The sequence below is a fragment of the Telopea speciosissima genome, chromosome 11 (genome assembly GCF_018873765.1).
Source record: "Telopea speciosissima isolate NSW1024214 ecotype Mountain lineage chromosome 11, Tspe_v1, whole genome shotgun sequence".
Taxonomy (NCBI): Eukaryota; Viridiplantae; Streptophyta; class Magnoliopsida; order Proteales; family Proteaceae; genus Telopea; species Telopea speciosissima.
In genome coordinates this window covers 39,085,401-39,097,305 of record NC_057926.1, presented here as the reverse complement: position 1 = coordinate 39,097,305, position 11,905 = coordinate 39,085,401, and the positions used below count along the sequence as shown (strand labels likewise).

The window sequence follows — 11,905 nt, the reverse complement described above, 5'->3', positions numbered from 1 at the left end:
CAAGCTATCGAAGGAAGTTTTGGCAACAGTTTTGACAAAATAGTTAAGAATAGTATATATGCTGAAACGTTGGCTAAAGAGCACATGGCTTTGATTGCCATTGAATTTTCAATCATTTGTAAATTCATTATTCGAGAGCAGCAGAATTATGAATCGGTTAAGGATCTATTTGATTTCTTAGAAACGTGTTTCATAAATATGCTCTGTTTTATGTTCTCCCATCTCCCAGTTGCCATACTAAAGGAGATTGACGAAGATGATCCACTAGAAATTGGTGAAGGAAGAGTGAGAAAAGCCCTAAAGTTTCTTTGTAAACTTGAGTTGTTATGGGACACAATCGAATGGTCATGGCCAGCCAAATGGGATCCTATAATTCAAACAAATGATGCCCAGTCGTCGTCTCTTGTTGTTCTATCCGAGACTAGCAACACTACTGCAGTACTTGATCCTGATTGTGGCGATTCAGAAGTTTAAGGAAAGGTTGGTGGCAATAGTGAGGTTTCCTTCACTTTTGCTGCAGCTGCTGCTGCTGCTGATGCTTTTGCCGTAGCAGACGAAGAATATGGTGATAGAATAAGAGAAGCTGGATGTGTTGAGAATGTTTGAAGGAAGGACAATGGCAGTTTTCTCCAGTTTATTGGCAAAGGTACGTATTAACGTATGTCATTTCCGAATACTTTTACTTTTAAACATTTTATTTTTTTTATTTTTTGGATGAATGATTGGAATCAATGCAACCAATGGTCTCTCTCTCTTAGCTCATATTACTATATTTTCATTCTACTTTTTCTATTCTATGTAATCCTTTCATTCCAGGTTTCATCCAAGAAATTAAAGTATATCATAATCCACTTGCATTTTGATTGATTCTTATAGGGTATCCAACTATAAAATTTAAATATTTGGATTTTCTTATTTTTAATGCACAAAAATCCAAATATAAATATATTTCATAGGTCCTTAAACATTCAATCTTAGGGGAGAAATGTATTTAATTTCCTAGCTATAGGTTCACAGTATTTCATTACAATTTTCAAACAGCACCTTAGGATGTTAACTTCTTTCATACATACATCTCACCCATGCACTCTAATCTAATACAGTTTAGGACTTAACCCTAACCTCAACATGAAATAAATCCAATGGAAGAATAAATGGGTTTGAATGAAAACAAAGAGAAATAGGGTTTGGTTGAAGCAGGAGATGAATAGAGTAAAACTCACAAATTAATATAGAACAAAGTTTTCTTTTACCCGTGGAGATGGAAGGGTTCCTCATATTTGGTGATTTGATCTTATGATTGGACTCCTATCATCAAAAATACCCATTTCATAGTCCAATCTAACGGGGATCCATGACAATAGCAAGAGATTCCTCTTTCACCATGGGTGATTGAAACTTAATCCACTGAAATAAAAACTTTTAATGGTCCTTGACTGAGTTAGATTGGTGGGCTTCCGTTTCACAACCATTCAAAGAGAAGCCCATCGACTGGTCTTGGAGTTCACTATCCCTTTCTCTAGAAACGACTATTGTTTTAATGCATTGACAGTGGTGTGTGCATACCACCGAGCGTGGTGCACATGAGATGGAGAGAAGGATTCCCAGCTCGGTGGTGCGAGCATCCATCCCCATCGTCCGAACAGCACCTCGGCCATGTATCGAGTTAGGGTGCCATGCCGAACATCTTCCAGCACACCCATGACTCGTAGAAGAGCCCGATCCTTGGGATAGTATGTCCATATTAAAATTTTAATGTTTCGAGAATATGAACGGAGGAGCATTATAACAACACAATTTAGGAATCGATATTGGATAAGGGATCAGTCTCTGTCAATATCTATTTGGATCGCTCTGTATCAGTCTGGATCAAATAGATTTATCCGTGTCTTTAATTTACAAAAACAGTTTCTTTTTGAGAAAATTACTTGGACACCCGCTGTATTATGGCCATTTTGCTTATGGTCACCGATGTTTGAAACAATTACTTAAAACCCCCCGAAACCTGACAGTGTTAGTTCGATGTTAGTGTTTAATTGGAAATGTCCATGTTACCCTTATAACAATTTCTATTGAAACTTACTAAGTGTGAATTACACGTTTGCCCTTTACATGTTTTAACCTTTAAAAACCCTAAAAACCCCAAATCGAGGATGTTGCAGTCCCTGAAGAAGGAGCAACCATAGGTCTTCGTGTATCAATTTGCAGCCTCAAAGCTTGGAAAATTGGTGAAGCCATGTGCAGACATCTGAGCTCACCATATGGCACTTGCGCTCAAACATCCATGAAAATAACTACTGGAATGCAAAAAAATAAAAAAAATAAAAAAAATTTATCCAATCTTCTACAAATCACGGACTACCCACCTTCAAAAAATTATCCAATTTTCTGCAAATCCATGGAACCCATCCTTCAAATTCATTGAATTTCATGCAAATCTTTTTTATATACTCCTATTCTTGATGTTGCAGTCCTGTTATTATAGACATGAAATTGGGTTTTCTGCAATTTGAGTTCCTATTTCATTCCACTGGTAATCTGAATCTGTAAAAGCTCTGAAATCTGCTGTCTAGAATTGGAAGAAACTCGAAATAACTTCTCTTTTTATCCAGCCCTTTCCTTCGATTTGCAGAACTTTCATTACTCTTGAGAGAGCATCTTTGTTTTTTTTTTTTTTGATAAATCTGTTGATGGTGGACGAGGAGCCTTAAATTTGGTCGGTCCTCATTGAATCTTGAGGATTCTCTCTGTTTAATTCTTTCTTCAGCTCTTGCTTTAGGACTGAGATTCATAGCAGATAAGAGGTTGGGGCTTTTTTCTTCACCAGGCAGTGACATGACCTTTAAAACAGATCTGTTAGGTGTTGTTGTACCTTTGATGAAACTCCTTTGCCTCACTGTCATAGGCCTCATTCTCGGACACCCCAAAAACCCTCTATAGGGGTAGGGCATTGGGGTTACAGGAAGAAGAAGAAGAAGAAGGGGGTAAATATGTCACTTCACCATACCCTAAAGGCAGTTTAGGTATTTACAAAAACATTTAACCCATGGTAACGGTGATTGACCAACGGATAGGGCTACTTGAAAAAAATGGTAAACTGCAGGGGGTGTTCAAGTAATGTTTCAAACGATGGGGAGACTAAGTAATTAGGCCATAGTACAGGGGGTGTCCAAATAACTTTGTCTTTTTTTTTTTTGAGAAAACTAATATCCCCTCTCCTATATTACACCTTAATGACAATCCCCTTCCCTGCATATTGAATAATGACATTCCCCTTCGGACCCTAAAATGAAAAGATTCTATCACTTCTATCCATTCTGTGAAAAAACACTGCTCAACGATGACATAGCAATATCATATTTATTTAAACCCCAAAATACCCTTATATAGTATGATAACATAGATCCATTCTGTAGATGGGCAGGCATACTACCCCATGGTTGAGATGGTTATGACCCATCTCAAATGATCACACCTCTTGGAAATACTAAGAGTCAAAAGTCATATGTATACAGAATCCATCCATGGGTGGCTCTAAAACTATCCTTTCACATATATGTATACTAGAAATCGTTCCAGGTGTAAAGTAAAAACATGTTATGAGTATGATAATACCAAAACTATCCAAGGATTTTTTTCATGGACCTTTTCTTTTGGTTAGAGTTTTTTTTCATGGGCCATTCCCATGCTATGTCTCTTTTCTCTTTTCAAAAAGAGTTTGGATCGATGCCATTCTCTTTATCTTACCAAGAGTCACAATGGATTAAGTGATATCATTGTTCATCCAACGTTCTGAATGCCATGTGGATGTCGGTAACACATGATATCACATGCAAATAAAAGGGGATATTGTACTTATTTGAATAGTAGATAAATCAAGGTTGCTATCGGCAAATTCAAGTACTAAAGATTGTGTCACAAATCTGAAATTGCATTGAGAAACTTAAGGAATCGGTGGGATTGAGTTGTATCAACAGACACTATTTCTTAAGACTGTAGACGTCCCCTATAATACAAGTTGGGTTCTTGCGAATCAACCTCTATGATAAAATAGTCCAGTAGTCTTTGCAATTGTTTACTAGTTCATGTCGAAATACTTCAGAGTTGTGTTTGATTGGATAAAACAAAACGAAACAAAAATGTATAGAACTAAGAGAAAAATGAAGTGAGGATTGTCTCCAAATTGTTAGAAAAATGGACAAAACCCATGAAAAAAGGAAGAGAGCACCAAAAGATGTCTCTAAAAGATATACCCAGAAACCGATGTCTTTTCCCTCATAATTTGTTTGTTAGTCTTCCAATTATCGCACATATTGATCATTTAAGTGTCTATTGATGCCTATTAGGAAACAACACAATCTTCAAACACACCTTTTATAAAATAAAAGTATGAATCTTTAATTTTTAATTCATTAAAAATTTCCTACTATTTTTCACCTAGCTACTTGTTCTTTTCCGGAGTTTCATTTATGGTTTACTCATTTTGTGTAAGTCAATTTAGAAAAATATTTTTCTAAATTGCACGGTCTACCGTAAAATCCATACATTCCAATTTTTTGCCACGTGGAAGAGAGATGTGGTAGATCTAACTATTGGATATCTAAATAGTGGTTAGGCTATCCAAGTATTCAAATTAACTTCAAAATCAAATACAATCATACATCACATCTCAATAATCCAAGTATTGTGTGCACCTTCTGTTCTCTTGGATTCTTTTCAAAATTTTATTTTGCCATTTGGTGAGTTCTCATTAAGTTATAACTTAACATGTGAGTTGTGGGGTACATGATTAGGGTTTATCTGTCCACAAGATTTTATCTTTGGCTATATGACATAACTGATTATAATATCTATAGATTTCATGATGGATGCACGTAGCATCTAAGAAAAGGCTCTAATAGAAATTAATATAGACTAATTTTGTAAATTTTGAAAGAATATTGTGAAACTAACAAATGATATTGAGAGGTGGACCTAATTGTACCCCAAATTTTTTGTGATATGTATTTTATCAGCCTTCATGGAATTGGCAAGTTACACTCCAACAAAAGTTTAATTAATTTATTCTTATTGTCTATATTATTACTGCCAAAACAAATCCTTACATTCCCATGGCCTCATGGTAAGAATAAATCCTCACATTCTCGTTCATGGACCGTTGATGCATCTGATTCTTCAATCAACACCCTCTATTTCTAGAGGACAAAGATGTGATTTTACCCCTCTCTCTCTTAATATCCTCTATTTCTAGAGGGCAAAGCAGTAATCTCCCTCTCTTAACATCCTCTATTTCTAGAGGGCAAAGCAGTAATCTCTCTTTCTCTCTCTCTCACAACACCCTGTATGTCTAGAGGGCCAAGCAGTAATTTTAAGTCTCTCTCTCCTCCCAAGCTCACACCACCTCTCTATCCCAAGAACTTCTAGTAGTTTCTTCTTAGTAATTCTTTCCTTTCTCTGGTGGACATAGAATTTCTCTCCTGTGGGTAAGGTGGGATTCCCATAAAGGCAAAAATGTAGGATTCCTTCCGTGTATTAGCAAATCATCTTAACAACACTTTCACTCCATTGTAGGTTCATTTTGTTTTACAAAAGGAATCTGAGCCCATAATCCTTTCATTTTCTTAGCCATTCAATGATTTATAGTTTTTTTTTTAATGAAATTTAGGCTTCTAATAATTTGCGTGAGTATTGGACATTCTTTTCTTATTATTACCCCTACCTGCCTCATAGAATATTGGAAGCATACGCAAAGGTTTCTCAACTTGAAGAACAATGAAAGAAAAGCTATATATATATAATTGCTTCAAAAATTTTCATTCATGCATGTTATGACCATTGTTGTTTAAGGAAGAAGAAGAAGAAGACGAAGAAAACATGGGCAAAGGCGGTTGTGTGGATGTACAAACAGCATTGTATGATTCCCCTGTTCCTTTTATCGGCCTCTACATTGCAGCTGCAACATGGGTATGCTTCTTCTGCATCACTTTTGATTTGATTTATGGATTATTCCTTCGAAAGAAGCCTTTTATACCATGTAAACTGTTCACTATGAACTCATTTACCATGACGGTGCTCGCAATTGCCACAAAAATACCAGTTGATCTCACTACAACCATGCCTAGAGTAGAGGATCAACTCTCCAAGCTCACTGGCATTGCATTGTTGTGCACCTCACTGGCTTTTTATATGCCCTCATTGGGGAGTATGGGCACATCTGAGCTTTATGGAAACATGGCAGCATTGAGTGTGATGGTGATTAGTGTGGTTGTTAATGTGTGTATGCAAATGAGCACAGGTGTAATCTTTGCCTTCACAATCGAACAGATCATCATCATTGTCTGCATTTTAGTATTGCTTTTGTTCATGTGGTCATCTGCTATTGGGATTGGAAGCGTAAAACAACTCACCAGTTTTAATTCTAAAATATTTTATGAAAGAATCTTGGAACATACAAACAATGCAAAGGGTCTTGAGGGATTAAAATGTATATTAAAGAAAGTCCACGTAGTTAACTATTCAGGAAACCCTCAGACACTGTTATGTGAAACTACACATCACCATGCTTTTGGGTTATCATGTGCCCTTTCTTCAGCAGTTGTCTTAGAAGCCATGTTAAAGTCATTTGCCCTAAAAAATATGAGATTATGCAGTGGCAGTAATGGTGTTTCTGACTACAAATGGTCGATTCCCATCGTGCTGGTGTCCCAATTTCTAACCATTGCAGTGGGGACTTTTTCTGTCATCTATAGATGGCTTTCTTTTGTCACTCACGCTGACGAAGGTCTCCGTCAAGACGGTGATTTCATTTCTCCATACCGAGAATTAGAATATTTGAAGTTGAGGAAGACCATCTTATCTTCATCTGGGTTCTTCAAAAAAAACATCTCTAATGTCTTTCTAGTTGGCAAAGACTTTATCATGGAAGTGCTTATACGTACCCAAATGGGGTTGTACGCATGCAGCCGTCACTTCATTGGGCTCCCAATTTACTTTATTAAGAAATTCTTGATACGTATAATTCCATTTGGTCGTATCTTCCATGAGTACACAGATGATTGGGATACTGAAAGAATGCTTAGTTCAGAAATAGAAGATTCCCTTTTTAAATTTTCCGATGATTACACTTTGAACGATTGGATAAGTAAAATGGCCATGAAAGACATGATGAGATGGAGAAATAGGTTTAAGAGGAACAGTCCAACGCATCTCATCCAATTAATATCTAAATGTCCTCTTGCTTCTTCTTCTGCTTCTAAATTGGAATGTGTCGTTGAATTCAAAAGAAAATTAGAAGCTACAGAGAAAGAATCTTTTCCAAAAAAGATTGGTGAAGGAAGATTGAGAAAAGCCCTAAAGTTTCTTTGTAAACTTGAGTTGTTGGGGGATACAATCGAATGGTCATGGCCAGCCAAATTGGACCCTAAAATTCAAGCAAATGATGCCCAGTCGTCATCTCTTGTTGTTCAAGCCGAGACTAGCAACACTTCAACAGTACTTGTTCCTAATTGTGGCGGTTCAGAAGTTGAAGGTAAGGTCATTTCAAATGTCGTCGATGGAAAGGATGGCAATAGTGAGGTTTCCCTTGCTATTGCTGCTGCTGCTGCTGCTGCTGCTTGTACCGTAGACGATGATGATGATACAATTAGAGAAATTGGATCTGATGAGATTGTTTGAAGGACAATGTGAATGCTTCTTCTGCATGCTCAATTTCCAGTTTATTGGCACAGGTATGCCCCCATTCCTGAACTCTTTTACTTTTAAACATTTTTTTTTTTTTTGAGCTGCCGTGTGTTCTTTTAAATCACACGAAGAAGAAATAAGTGAAAAGTTTTCATCTCCGGAAACAGATAATCTTTGTCAGTAGTTTTTTTTCCTCAATCTCTATCTACCTCTCTTCATACTTCTAATATCTTTTAAAATGCCAACTTTGGCCCCAATTCCACTATCAAGTATATCAACATATCATATTTCTTATGGACGCATAACATCATGTTAGATTGTTAGATTTGGGCCTAAATTGGCCTATTTTAAAACATTCTAAGATTATAAAAATTCTTAAAAAGAGATTGAATACAAACATCACTGTGTACTGCTGATTCTTGACTCTTTTAAATTCTATGTTGATCCTGCTTGCTCTTTGGTTACTTCAGTACTTGACTTTAAGAGACGTGTTTGCAATTTGGAAATGACTTGTAGATTCCACTGTCAAAAAGATTAATTGGCAAAGCTGAAAAATCCATGTAAGCTATGTTTGGTATGCATTCTAGGTCCATTTTGCATTCTTAAATGATAAAATTAGTTGTTTTTTTTAATCATTCGAGAATGCAAAATTGACCTGAAATGTGTTCCAAGGATGCATACCAAACACAACAGTAGACTAGCTTGAGTTAGAGGTGATACGAAACCAGAAACAAATTAGCTTAAGATCAATGGATCAAATACTCTCACTAATAAAAGTTTACGAGTCTCTTGATAAGGCCTTGATGATTAAATTATTCTCATTAGAGAACTAGCTGATCTGATCGTGCATACCTTGGATAAAACTGATGAGATCCCTAGAATTAATGACTCCAAATTTAATTTGTTTTCAATGTGATTTTGAATATCCATCAGCAGTGAACGGCTTTTGAAGAACTTTTCAATAAACCAGAGATGGATATATAGAGTTTAGCACTGAAAATATCTTTTTCGGATTAGAAGAAGATAGCAGGCTTGTAGAGGAAAAGCTTGACCAAAATTATTGTATTTTATGTTTCAATCATGTTTTGTTTTCTAGCACTTTGTGTTTAATTAACCACATTATTTTATCACTTAATGTTTCTTTCTTTAATTTGCTAGTTATTTTTCAAGGACCTTGCAAAGCTCTCCTCGCCAACAACATGATCGTTGGATCTCTGAACTCCGCCATGAATTTTCCCCAAGGACGTCGTCATAACCTGTACATGCTTCCCCTTCGATGGTGCCATAGCTGGAGCTACCATCGAAATCGATTTATGCGATTGCACTGTCGAGACAGAAGTCAGTGCCGATGAAGCCGAAGCCTATTCCAGCTCGATTTTTTCAGATCCATTGCTTACCTAAGCAAGCCTCAAGTTTCCAAACGAAATATTCTATTCAGTTAGACTCTGTTTGATTGCAAGAGGAATTAAAGGGAAAGGAAGTGAAATTTTCATTCATTACCCCATCTGACACCATGTGACAATATATCTAACTGCAAATCATTCCATATTTGGTTATTAAATTTCACTTTATTTTGCATCTATTTCCCTTTGGTTTAAAATGTAAAATAAATATTACATATAAAATATATTTTTATTAGATATGGTAAGAAATTTAAATAGTTTATATAATCACATGGGTAATAATTATAAAAGTTTCTTTTTTAAGTTTGAAAAGTTTCCTTCCCTACCCTTTAATTCCCCTTGCAACCAAACAGAGGCTTAGTTTTATAATTCCCAAGGAAAATTAATTGTCAATATCTTTGGGAAAAGTTGCAAATAAATCAACAGACAACCCATTAATTTTGGCTTGTCACTCTTGAGGCATGAACAATAATGATGAATGGGTGGCCTAAAACAACATGCATGGTCCATTTTTATAACTTAAAAGGTTCTATCAGATTGTTATTATTATTAGAGAAAATTACGAAACACCCCTTGAAAATAAACTGATACTTAGATCACTCCCTCATATTTGAAAATACTCAGATCACCTCCTGCATTAGAGCCCTATACCTAAATTAGGCCCTATCGTTAGTTAACTGATGAAGTCAGCGAGTTAAATTTTTTGAAAATCCAAAACTACCCTTAAGAAGAGTATACTTTTAAAGTTAATAGAGAAGTCGGTGATTCTAATTCTAGAGTTGTGTGCAGAGTTGGGCGTAGATGGTGAGGATGGCGGTGAGGCACTGGGCGGCGAAGCGGTGCCGGTGACGTTAATCGCAAGCTTTTGACCCAACTGGCAGTGCCTTGTGAAGGTGCAGATGTAGTATTTCTCTCCTTCCGTATCTAAAACCACTTTAGCTGGGCCGGTTGTTATAAGAGACCCGATGATACTACTGTTGCTGCAAGACTCGAATCCTGATTTTGTTACAATCGCCACATTGTGGTGGTGAAGTTGAAGTCTGCAATTAATATCGTTGAAATTGGATTAATTAAATCACAAGCACCAAACACAATCAATCTGGAGAAGAGAGAAGGGATTAAATACACTTACAAAGAGTGTATCCGACGAGAAAGGTCTTTCCAGCAGCCCAAGCGGTGTAAGCGGTGGCGCCACCAGGAGGGACGATCCATCCCAAGGTGTCTCCGACGGTGTAGGTCTCAGGGGACTGGGAACGGTTGCTAGTAACTGGTGGGACACTTGGGCTGATAGAAGGAACTGAAGCTAGTGGCGGGACAGAGAGGCTAACCGGAGGAACTGCAGCTAATGGCAGGACAGTGAGGTTAATCACCAATGTGCGTGAAATTCAAGTTTCAACTAAGGCTAGAAGCTGCTAAACCTTTTTAAAATTCTATGATCTAAAGTTACGTTAACATCATAAAATCAGATCGTAGAACAAACCTCGAACGAAGAAGAAGAAAACAGAGTAACACTTACAGAAACTGAAATGAGAGTAACCGATTGACGTTTCCGAAATCTTTTTGTTCTTGGAGTTATCTACAAAGAGAGAAGAAAACTGAATCCTTAATATACTTCGGCAATCATCTGCACTTTTTTATGTAATTTGAGTGTGAAAGAATAAAAAAAGAAAGAGAGATTTAAACATTTTCTCTCTCTGATTACGTAAAGATAACAACGCGAGAGCGAGAGGGAGTGAGAGAGAAGAATGATCAAGAAGAAGAGAAGAGGAGAAGAGGAGAAGACGAGAAGAGGATTCAAATGAGAAGAAGGGAATTAAAAAAACAAGTTCCGACTTTAAATAGCGGGGTGGAGTGGAATTTGCAGTGGCATTTTTGGACCTCCTTAGGGAAGCTGAGGCGGCAGCGGTGGTGCTGCCTGGGCGAAGCAGAGGCAGTGGGATATTTTAGGTTGAAGATGAAGGAAAGGGTAGTATTGTAAATTTAATTCTAATGATTTAGTACAAAGGTAAAATAGTCTTTTTACACTAATAATTAACAACAGAGTAACACCGTTAGTGTAGAGGGGGTGATTTGAGTATTTTCAAATATGAAGCGGTGACCTGAGTATCGTCCTATTTTCAGGAGGTGTTTCGTATTTCCCTAAATAAAGACTTACCATTAGCATACAGTACAAAATAAAGTTACATACATGAAGTAATATACAACTTATGAAAGCTAATCTAACCTAATTGACCTGTCATACTTAGGCTTTTTCATAAGTAAACACAAGTTAATAATCACAAAAAACAAATATAGTTATAATTCAATATCCCAACAAAGGGGGAAGGAGAGTCGGATAGAAAGAGGGGGAGGGAAGCCCAAGAGGGAGAGCAAGGGAGAGCAGGAGAGGGCGAGAGAGAGAGAGAGAGAGAGAGCATGCTTTTTCTCTATTTTTTTTATTTTATTATTTTACTAATCGTTTTGAAAGCCGATCTAATATAGCATTTGGCCTCTGTCCAATCCGAGTCAGAATCGAGGAGACCAATTTCGACACCCATTCCACTTCATAAAACCATCTTACAACCCCAATTATAAAGGTGTTAATTGATTTGGTTTTTGGTTCAATTCAAAGTATGAAGGATAGAAACTAGACCAAATCATTTAAACAATTTCTTTTAAATGGTTTTATTGGTATCAATGTCATTTTTATTGCTGGTTCAAGTTATCAATTTTGGGTTTAATTGAAAACAAATTTATTTCTTTTTAATCCAAATATTAAAAAATTTTGATGTTGCAAGGCTTGAACCATGACATCAAAGCCCAAATTGTGACTTAAGACATAA

At 36.6% G+C, this 11,905-nt stretch overlaps 1 long non-coding RNA gene and 1 pseudogene across 1 annotated transcript; both read right to left on the bottom strand.

Annotated features, from left to right (window-relative positions):
- Positions 1 to 793: 793 nt before the first annotated feature.
- Positions 794 to 6,641, bottom strand: LOC122645599. Its single transcript, XR_006330485.1, has 3 exons — positions 6,514 to 6,641; positions 4,357 to 4,359; positions 794 to 804 (listed from the first exon to the last, which is right to left on the bottom strand). It is a non-coding gene; the product is annotated as an uncharacterized LOC122645599 (long non-coding RNA).
- A 3,136-nt stretch (positions 6,642 to 9,777) lies between these two features.
- LOC122645086 lies at positions 9,778 to 11,323 on the bottom strand (annotated as a pseudogene).
- Between the last annotated feature and the right edge of the window lie 582 nt (positions 11,324 to 11,905).